Here is a 12,400-nt window from a genome sequence, read left to right on the forward strand (position 1 = left end):
GTACAACGCGAGGCTAATGAGATTTAAAGAGTCAGGATCACAGCGTTCTAAAAGGCGAGATAATGGAAACAGAATCCGTTAATTTAGCGGATCTCTCAGTGCTAAGAGTGGCCCATCAAAACTACAATGTGTGATTGTGTAAAATCTCTAAGACAGTAGAAAATTAAGGGGAAAATAGTTACATTGATTTTGTTTATTTCTGGCTAAATGCATGCCATCGAGTGGAATAAAATATGTTTAGGTCATTGCAACGAACACAGAAACACTTTGAACTCTCCTGGTTTAACGTTGGTTTGATTATAGTTTTACGTGCAAGGTCATACGTAAATCGTGCACAACTATAGTATTTGTTGCTCTAAATTTTTGGCCCGGCATGGCCAAGCGTGTTAAGGCGTGCGACTCGTAATCTGAGAGTCGCGGGTTCGCATCCCCGTCGAGCCAAACATGCTCGCCCTTTCAGCCATGGGAGCGTTATAATGTGACGGTCAATCCCACTATTCGTTGGTAAAAGAGTAGCTCAAGAGTTGGCGGTGGGTGGTGATGACTAGCTGCCTTCCCTCTAATCTTACCCTGCTAAATTAGGGACGGCTAGCACAGATAGCCCTCGAGTAGCTTTGTGCGAAATTAAAAAAACAACAACAAACTTAATTTTTATAAAACCCTATTGTCTTTTTTATTATTATTTTATTCTAGTAATTGATTGCGATGCCGTTAACTTTGTAAAAGTTAAGAAGTGGTTAAATCATACCTAATTCTTGATTCACGTCAAGGTTGAACGTATAAAACTAAGTTATATAATCTCTTAAACTATTTCAGTTAAACCAAATATGGTAAATTATAATTTAATAGTATTGTTTGTTTTCAGCAATTTGGCGATTCTATTACATTTATTGTGCCTCAAACAATTGAAAAAAAAAAACCCAACAAAACACGCAAGTCTTTTGTAAAAAGGATAGTTCCTAAAACGAATACATAAAATAGTATTTGTTTGTTGTTGAGCACAAAGACATACAATGGGTTATCTGTGCTGTTCCCACCTACAAGTCCGCATGAATACCACTGCTGAGCCACAATAGAACACGTAAAGAGTATGTGTGTAAAACTGATTTACATCCAAATCACGAAGGTAATGGTTGATAACATTTCAAAAAGGAAGAAACCCATAGACAGTAGTTGGAAGACACACACACAAATATATAGCGTTTAATCAGGAAAAGCATGGATTACAATCTTAACTAGATTGAAAAGTTTCATGAAAAGATTATGCCTGTCGAAAACTAGGTACACATAAATAAATAGCTAGTCTTAAGAAATCGATGTTTCTTACTCAATGCACGATAAGTCAACAAAGTGGATAATTTTAAAAAGGATAGTTCTAATTAACAGAAACGGAGTGTAAAAATAATGGAGCTCTAGAAAAAGGCAGCAGAAACGGGATACACAAATAATAGGTTTCGGAGAAGGACTTTTTTTTTTGTACCATTTTCTTAGGAGTTGAATGTACAGGGTGGCCCGTAAGTCCCTACCCATCCATATGTTATGTTATATTCAATTACGCATGTATTATAAATTTCTTTCTTTTTTTTTTCAGGGAAATATGGTCGATGTAAGCCTATTTACACTTGAAGAGCGTATTGTGACATAATATTATGCAGCGAGAATGAGGGACAGCACACAGATACACTGGATACATATGATATATGGATGGGTAGGGACTTACGAGCCACCCTGTACTTACTTAGCATTCATGTAGCGTAACCCTTTCGTGTCTGGTATACGGTACTGTACCAGCTCTACTCTTCTAATATATATATAAAATATAATTATTTTGGTACTGCTCCGTTTGTTCGTCTGTGTTGCTCAGCAACTAAAATATGACCCGATATTGTTGTCTTCAGTATGCATACAACACTTCAAACGTTCACGAAGGCTGGCTTGAATTACAGTTTTCTAAATAGTTTTACGTCTTTTTGTGTGCATATACTTCGCTTGAGGTAGACATTCCGAAGTTCTAAAAACATCTAACCAAGAGGTTAGTGAACATAAAATATATATTTTTTTATTAGGTTGATATGAAGTTTTCAGTTTTCTTATTACTTGTGGATTTTTTTTATCTCCCATGTTTTGCCATCAGTCTCAAATGATGATGGTGCTTGAAATTACTTTTTACGTCTAAACTCACTGACAGAGTTTTTATCATAAACCTTAGGCCTATTGCTTTTAGGCCCTTCATCATCTTTCGGCGTTTAAACCCTAATTTTTAGGTTATATGACTTAATGAAAAACATTTTCTGTAGTTTTTAAACAAAATTACAATCTGTCATTTTATGATGGTTTGGGCAAGGCCTAGTAATACGGTAAAACCATTATGTAGCATAGCCATCTGTTACGAACGCTCTCTGTAATGATTGATAAAGAGTTGATGCGTATAAAAATATTAGGCCTAAAAGCTGTAAGTCAGGCCACACTGTTAAAAGAAAGGATGTAGTAAAAAACTATTAAAACTAGTATTAATAGATAGTATTTGTTTTACTCTTATTTTATACTTAATATGTATTCATGAAGTACATATAATAATATCTTTAGCGTTTCTTAAAAAACATGTTAACAAAGGTGAAGGTACCTATATATTGCGAGTACAATGTACGACGCAAAGCGTACATTGTTGTTTTGGTCTTGATATTACAAAACAAGAGACTGTATATAAATAATTTTCTTTACGGATAATAACTTCAGGAAAATATATAAACATTCAAAGAAACACATTAAGTTAATTCATTACCTTTCGTGACTTATAAGCAACAGAATATTATTATAAAATCAAAACAAAGACTTTAATATATCTCTAGAGTCTAACCTCCAAAGTTTTGGTTGTTTTTATTAATTCCTAGCAAAAGTACCCGGATTTATTCTAGATCACCATGTCAAAATGTTTGCCCCCGCTAGTACAGCGGTATGTCTACGGACTTACAACGCTAAAATCAGGGGTTCGTTTCCCCTCGGTAGGCTCAGCAAATAGCCCGATGTGGCTTTGCTATAAGAAATCACACATTCAGTGTGTTTATTGTGAATCCATCGTAAAAGTAGGACCGGTATGGCCAAGTGGTTAAGGCACTCGATTCGTAATCCGAGGGTCGCTGGTTCGGATCCTCGTCATACCAAACACGCTAGACCTTTCAGCCGTGGGGGCGTTATAATGTAACGGTCAGTTCCACAATTCGTTGGTAAAAGAGTAGCCCAAGAGTTGGCGGTGGATGGTGATGACTAGCTGCCTTCCCTCTAGCTTTACATTGCTAAATTAGGGATGGCTAGCGCAGATAGCCCTCGTGTAGCTTTGCGCAAAATTCAGAATAAACCGAACTAAATGAGTTAACTACCAAACGTGAGGTTAGAGTATACCATGGGGTGGAAGTTATAGTACTTACCAAACGTGAGGTTAGGGTATACCATGGGATGGGAGTTATAGTACTTACTAGCCTCGTTATTTTTGACGGGCTGCACGTTAGTCTCATAGCAGTTAAAACTTCCCTGTAACAGATAAAACTACTCTGTAACAACCCGTAACAGTTAAAAACACTTATTACATTCCATATCAGTTTTGTTGCTAAGCGACGAAGTATGTGACTGATCATTACCAGAAAAGAAGCAGGAAGGTGTTCTCGACAATATAACATCTGATAATACTTAAAACCATTCTATAACTTCCGTTAACAGTTAAAACTATTATATTATATCCTATAATAGAAACAAACTATTGTCTAACAACCTTTAATAGGTAAAGCACTCTATAATCCCCATAATAGCAACGATATATATTGTTGATAAATGTCAAAAAATAAGCGTGAAAACTGTATAACATCCAAAGTTTCTTTCCTGGTCAAGTTTGATTTCTCAAAATGTATTTATTTCAGTTAGTTATGAAATGTGAGGTTAGGGTATATTATTGGGTTTGGTGATAGTATTTTCCACGTCATTTTTGACAGACTGCATGCTGGTAATAGTTAAAAACCACTATAACTATAGTTAGAAAACACATTGTAATATTCTATAATAGTTAAACTGTTTTTATAACATCTCATAATAGGTAAATACTCTATAACGTCCTGTAGTAGTTAAAACCAATCTATAGCATCCAGTTATGGTTGAAACTATATAACATCCCACGATAGTGTTTTTAAAACCACTATAACATTCTATAATAGTTTTCAAAAATTACTCTAACATTCCATAATAATTAAAACACTAACTTCTCATAATAATTAAAATTACCCTGTGACGTCCTATAAGAGTTTTTTAAATCATTCTTTAACATCTCATAATAGTTAAAACACTAACATTCCAAGGCGGACACATTTCATTTCTATGTAGTTTTTGCATAAAAAGATACTCATGCGCCAAAGTAATAACACCTTGGTGTACACCCTCAGTGTCCATTTAGTATGGGTGCAAAGTTTCAGGTTTCTACGTTCTATGGTTTGGTGCTTTGGCGGCTATGTATTCCTGTGGTTTTTCACCAGATGGTGTGTGTGTGTTTTCTTGTAGCAAAGCCACATCGGACTATCTGATGAGTCCACCAAGGGGAATCAAACCCCTGATTTTAGTGTTTAAATCCATAAACTGCTGTATTTTAAGAATTTAATGTGTTTAGTATTGATAAGTATAAATATTTTCATAACTATATTTTGATTGTAATTAAGTATAGAGTTACGCATGAGGTTATCACTGTTTTTCCCACTGCCGGTATCGAAATCCAGTTTGTAGTGTTGTAAGTCCGTAGACATGCCGCTGTGACCCTATGGATACATAATCATCTTCCAATTATTACCACGTATAGTGGACAGTATATGTTCTGGCCTCACATACTAGGGAAATATTAATTGTGCCTATGCATAATACACAAAGCATTTCTGATAACTAATCGACCAACAACCGGGCATGGCCAAGCGTGTTAAGACGTGCGACTCGTAATTCGAGGGTCGCGGGTTCGCATCCCTGTCGCGCCATGCTCGACCTTTCAGCCATGGGGGCGTTATAATGTAACAGTCAATCCCACTATTCGATGGTAAAAGAGTAGCCCAAGAGTTGGCGGTTGGTGGTGATGACTAGCTACCTTCCCTTTTGTCTTATACTGCTAAATTAGGGACGGCTAGCACAAATAACCCTCGATTAGCTTTGTGCGAAATTCAAAAAACAAACAAACAAAACAAACTAATCGACCTTTGCGTAGCGGATAGTGTATTATTGTATCGATTAGTAATTAGTTATACGTGTGCCTCTGAGTGAATTCTGTTGCCAACACATTACTTAATAAACAAACAATGATCGTCGTAATGTAAATATGACATTTACAGATATATTTCAATCAACGTTTCGGTATTGCAGCACCTCAGGGTTAATATATGCAACTGTTTGATATTAGAATATTTGTTAACTTATAAAACTGCTTGTCATGTTCTTGTCGAGCCTGTCATAAAGTGCGTCTAACAATGTATAAGTTAATATGATTGTTTCATTATTGTTCTAATGTTATAGTATAAAAATTAAATAATAGGTTGAACAATCGTCAAGTTTTAATATATTTTTATCTGAAGAAAGATGACGTTTCGAACTATATTTAAGTAATTAATGTTTATTTAATATCAATATTTACGTCACCTATGCGATTTTAACTCTTATTTGTCTTCTAATATTATAGTATAGTTATAATACAGAATATACAGCTATAATAAGAGATGACTTACATTACTTATATATGAGATATAAAGATAACTACAATATGCTTTATGATTAGCATACATTGACGGAAAATAGAAGCTGCTAAAAGACAGTAATAAGTGGCAACGACACATAGTTTAATAATAGTGTTAAAACAGATTTACAAGACTGTGTGATACTCCAGAGTACGCAAGTGTTGCACTGTAAAAGTGTATTGATATGATGTGTTGTTTTTTAAATGGTGGCTTGTTATATATATTACCCATTGCTTCTGTTAATTGTTTGATTTTTTTGTAAATTACTATAGCTCATATAGTTTCTCTGTTTAAAATATCTGATTTTTTGTAATATAGAAACCTGAAATGGGTTTTTCTATGTTTGAGGGTCCGTGTTTGTGTAGGAAGTGTTTTGGTGGAGTGGTTTCTTGTTATTCATACCATGTGTTCTGAGATGCAAACGTGTGAAAAGGTCTTCAGGTTTCTCCTATACATGCGTCTCCACATATATTACAAATGATTTGATATAATACGTTTTTGGCGTGACACATTTGTCCTCTTTCATTTTCTCTGATGTATCATTGTTTTTTGATACATTTTATACATGAGAACGAAGGGTAAACTAATAGTTGTTTCAGAGTTTTACTTGTTTCTTTTTACGCTACGTTGATTGTCAGTTGGGATTGTTTAAAGGCTTTACGAATCTTGTTTGTGATTGTGTTGTTTATTAAATGAATGTTCATTATTGACGTTTTTGTGTACATGTTTTGTTTTGGGATCTGATGCTGTTGTAAGGCCCGGCATGGCCAGGTGGGTTAAGGCGTTCGATTGGTGATCTGAGGGTTGCACCAAACATGCTTGCCCTCCCAGCCGTGTGGGGGCGTTATAATGTGACGGTCAATCCTACTATTCGTTGGTAAAAGAGTAGCTCAAAGTTGGCGGTGGGTGGTGATGACTAGTTGCCTTCCCTCTAGTCTTACACTGCTAAATTAGGGACGGCTAGCACAGATAGCCCTCGAGTAGCTTTGTGCTAAATTAAAAAAAAACAAAAAAAACCGTTACTGTTGCAATTTTTTTATGATATGAAAATTTTGTCCATGTGATATTCGGCGTATCCATTTCGTGATAGTAGTGTTTTAACATAATTGAATGACATTCAACGTGGAACAGTTTTGATATATTCTCTGTAACTCTCGTACGACTGATCCCGTTTTTACTTGTTCTGAATGTTGTGATTTGTTGTCGAGAAATATCAACTTCTTTAATTCTCTGTAATGTATATGGTGCTCCGTATTTGTTTCCCTTGGATTTTTAGGGCTACGTCTAAAAACATTAAGTATCCTTCTGAATTGGGTAGTTTTAGTGTGAAATTGACTGATGGGTGGCAGTTGTTTAGGAGAACTGCTGTAGTGTTTCTTTCCCATTCTTTCATATCTTAACCATGTCATCTATACCACATTTCTTAACCATGTCATCTATATCACATTTCTTAACCATGTCATCTATACCACATATCTTAACCATGTCATCTATACCACATATCTTAACCATGTCATCTATACCATATATCTTAACCATGTCATCTATACCACATATCTTAACCATGTCATCTATACCATATATCTTAACCATGTCATCTGTACCACATATCTTAACCATGTCATCTATACCATATATCTTAACCATGTCATCTGTACCACATTTCTTAACCATGTCATCTATACCACATTTCTTAACCATGTCATCTACACCACATTTCTTAACCATGTCATCTATACCACATATCTTGACCATGTCATCTGTAATACATTTCTTAACCATGTCATCTATACCATATTTCTTAACCATGTCATCTATACCACATATCTTGACCATGTCATCTATACCACATTTCTTCATCTATACCATATTTCTTAACCATGTCATCTATACCACATATCTTGACCATGTCATCTGTACCACATTTCTTAACCATGTCATCTATACCACATATCTTGACCATGTCATCTGTACCACATTTCTTAACCATGTCATCTATACCATATTTCTTAACCATGTCATCTATACCACATTTCTTAACCATGTCATCTGTACCACATTTCTTAACCATGTCATCTATACCACATTTCTTAACCATGTCATCTGTACCACATTTCTTAACCATGTCATCTGTACCACATATCTTGACCATGTCATCTATACCACATATCTTGACCATGTCATCTGTACCACATTTCTTAACCATGTCATCTGTACCACATTTCTTAACCATGTCATCTATACCACATATCTTGACCATGTCATCTGTACCACATTTCTTCATCTATACCACATTTCTTAACCATGTCATCTATACCACATATCTTAACCATGTCATCTGTACCACATTTCTTGACCATGTCATCTATACCACATTTCTTAACCATGTCATCTGTACCACATTTCTTAACCATGTCATCTATACCACATTTCTTAACCATGTCATCTATACCACATATCTTAACCATGTCATCTATACCACATATCTTGACCATGTCATCTGTACCACATATCTGGTGTTAAGCCTATTTTGCATTTGGTTTTTAGCGTATGCACGAATATTACAGCAAATGTTACTGTTGCTCTGTTACCCATTGCTGTTCCTTTAGAGTTGACAGCTGTTTATGACGTGTTTCACAGGCGTTAATTTCTTCCAACTGACGAGATGGATTTAAGCCAGTTTTGCAACTGTAGGATTGTTATTTTTTCGATTTTTAACAAATTGTTTGCTATTAATTTCTAGTGATTTTTTTATTATAATTAGAATTTCTGACATTTCGTAGAATAGTTTTAAGGAAATAGTATTGATTATTCATTGTTTTAGGATTTCTTTATGGGCAGATTGGTAGTCGGATGATACGCTGGATTACCTTTGGTCCAATGTTATTTTTCAGCACTATTTTTGGAAGCCTATTTATTTTTCGGTTTGTTTGTATGCACGAGGTATACTGATATAGCACTACAATGTTTTCGGTCGATTGCCGGAACGTTTTTGTTGTCTTTCAAGATTTATAGTGAAGTCTGGAAGAATATACTTAGTTTGATAAAACTTTTTTTGAAGAAGAAAAGTACATGTACACCCCAGATAGCCCCCCAGTGGCTCAGCGGTATATCTGCGGACTTACAACGCTAAAATCCGGGTTTCGATACCCATGGTGGGCAGAGCACAGTTAGCCCATTGTGTACAGATAAATATAAACTATATTTTTATTTAAACAAACGTTTCGACTTTGCGGCTTCTTCAGGGTTAATATATAATATATTGTTTGATATAAGAATATTCGTTAAATTATAAATTTGTAATGTGCTATTCCTTGAGTTTGTCATAAAGTACGTCTAACATTGTATAAAAGTCTAAATTTAATATTGAATTATGGATTGTTTGTTTTTAAAGCAAAGCCTCATTGGGCTAACTGCTGTGCTCACCGCTGGGAATCGAATCCCAGAATGTAGTTTGTACTTCAGTAAATTTACTGTTTTCTTACTGTAAAACTTAAGTCTTGGAAAAGACTGAATGTAAAAATCACAAATAACATTTTAAATATTAATGTCGCTCATATTCAACGGGTAATACGCAGTGTGGCCGGGCGCTAAAAGGTAAACTTAACTTGAAGCCTGTCTTCCCTGAATAACTGAATTCAGTGCTGAGTGATTTAGTTACTCAGAGTATTAGAGGAGGACACATTTTTACAAATGCCCTGGAAAAATAGAGAAATCTGAACCAAAAGTTCGTTGGACCAAGAGGTGGGAAATGTCCTCTCATCCCCTAGTGACTAATCTTGGTACTATTTTAGGGGAAGGTTTGGAAGTTATTTTATTTTAATACGTTAAGATTGTTTGTTTTGAATTTCGTGCAAAGCTAGCAGTCCTTAAATTACCAGTGATGTACTAGATAGAAAGCAGAAGGAAATAACACTTCTAAACACTTCAACATCTTGGGGAATTCAGATAACAAAGGCATTCTACACACTAAGGAAAGTTTGTGGTACACGAGACGCGTCCTGACTTAAATATTAATCAAAATAGATGGAGAGCAACTTATCATTACCACCCACCTGCAACTCTCAGACTATTCTTTCACTAACGAATAGTGGGATTGACTGTCAAATTATAACGACCCCACAGCTGAAAGGGGAACATATTTTGTTCTGGAGATTCAAATTTTGAACTTGCAAATTGTGAATCGAGTGCTGTATACCACCAGACCTGTCAGACCCGTTTGAAATACATATTTTCGCTTAAATTAGTTTGATAAAAGTAGGTTTTGATTGTTCAATGAAATTCAGATAATTAACGAAAGAAAACATAAATAACAGAATCTTTCGTATTGGTTAATATTATTAATTGTATACTTGCAATGCATTAATAAAGAATTAATTTCAACCAGAAAAGGAAGATGGTCTCGTAAGATTAAAAAACAACAACAGATGAAACTAAAAAATCAAGAGAGCAGGCAGTAGTTTTGTTTGTTTAGCTACTGCATCTGTAATTCTGTTGGTATCAAGGTTGAATAAAATGTCCCACTGCCGTCAATATAAGATACTCGAAGTGATTTTGAGAACAAGTAATTCTAAGTTTTTCTGAGATATTTCAATGTTATGGTTGTTGCTAAGCCACGCTTACATACTTTTTATTTTTATTATACATTCTTAATACTTCTGCAAAATTCAGCAGAAAAAAAAATCTCATAATATATTGATCTAAAGTGAAAGGAGATTAGCCTATTTTTATAGGTGATGGTATAAAAGATGTACAATATTTGTTTTGGTTTCTAATACATTAAAACCAAACATTTTCACATCACTAAACTGAACTTTTTTCCAGTACAGTTAAAATAAAAAAAAAATAAAAACGTTCGCTAAGTATGCTTACAGAACTTATTAATCGGAACAGGTGGATATGTACTAAATAAAACATATCTTGGACATGATTTTCATGCATTCTTAACAAAGAAAGGTTGTTGTTGTTGTTTTGAGTTAAGCACAAAGCTACACAATGGGATATCTGTGCTCTGCCCACAACGGGTATCGAAACCCGGTTTTTAGCGTTGTAAGTCCGCAGACATATCGCTGAGCCACAAAGAAAGGTATCAGCGAGGTTTCTAAATCACTAATGCATTGAAAGTCATTAGTGGATTGAAAACAAACCAGCCTAGTTCAAAGGCTGGGATGTGACACGATTCCCCTCTAATAAATGAGTAAGTTATAGGATAATTTCTTCTTTGCTTTGGGCATGCTCCATAGAGTTGAAACATCCGCTGGTAGAAAAGAAGGAATACCGACAACATTCGAATTCTTAACTGATTTTTGGTAATCAGTGCACTCAGAAGCGCAGCATGCTTCTATGAACAATACCGTATGTTGTTTGACAAATGGTTTGTGTAAATAGCGTTTCGAGTACTGCTGTATTTTTTGTATCCCAGAAAGCCTCATGATCTCTGAATTGAGCGAAACGTGTCATCGGTAGTATACATGACGGACATAGTGCAGTTCAAATATTGTCATAGTATATATATCTTTCTTCGTCTTTAAAAACCATAAGAGTATGAATAAGGACTGTAGCGTTAAAAACATAACAAGCTTGGATGCTTATTTCTTATAACAAGTAAAATCAATTATAACCATGTTTCATTAGCTTGGTAGAGGCATTCACATAATAATATTTTTAAAGAAAAATTAAACGTGTAATCATTCAGGGTGCAAATGAATAGCCTTGCTGAAACAGTGCAAAAGTCGGACATTTTGGATTATCTTTACTAACTGGTCGAGATACCAGATGCACGCTCAAACCGGGACATATGGTAAGCCTAAAAATAATGAAATTTTAAGGTTACAGAGCTCGCAAGAACGTTGTTACCAAATATTCAATTTTAAAAATTCAAACTCGTTTCACAATAATTTTGGCTTGGCTCGGAACCTGGGACCAATGGGGAAATATTCAGGTATCCGGATACGTATATATTAAACATCAACATTAACGCTAGGAATGAAGGTCGACAAATTAAAAACATTTTAAAATTATAACGAGTCTTCTATGTTTGTGTTCATGGATAAATAAAATCCATCATTTATTTTTCTTAATGTAATATAACACAAAAAGTATTGCTATGTAGATATAACCTAAAAATTAATCTAAACTTTAATAAAAATGTAATTAAAATTCTACATCTCACCTCATTCATGATCTATATAGAGTATTTTAATGTGGTAAAACCTGGTATATGCATGTTTTATAGTGTGTTCTGTTAGTTTAAAACAAAACTATACAATTGGCTAACTCTGCTGTACCCACCACTGATATCAAAATCAATTTTTTAACGTTATGAACTCAAAGGTTCACAGGGGGCGGTATATATATATATATATATATATACGTATATTCTAAACTTGCATTTTAGAAGCCACATTCACAATTTTTAAAACTGGTTTCATATAATCCAAGATTATTGAATTATGATACGTTAACCCTCCGCTAATGCCATCTTTGTTGAAACGTAGCCTGAAGTTATCATTGATTTTTGTTTATAAATAGAATGTTTGGAGAAAAACTGAAAGATACAGCTGGTGATTGTGTGAGATATGTTAAAAGCGTATGCATGCAACGAAAAGGTCTTGTGGGGAACCTATTAGTTTTGTCTTATGATAAGTATA

This window comes from Tachypleus tridentatus, chromosome 1 (genome assembly GCF_004210375.1).
Source record: "Tachypleus tridentatus isolate NWPU-2018 chromosome 1, ASM421037v1, whole genome shotgun sequence".
Taxonomy (NCBI): domain Eukaryota; kingdom Metazoa; phylum Arthropoda; class Merostomata; order Xiphosura; family Limulidae; genus Tachypleus; species Tachypleus tridentatus.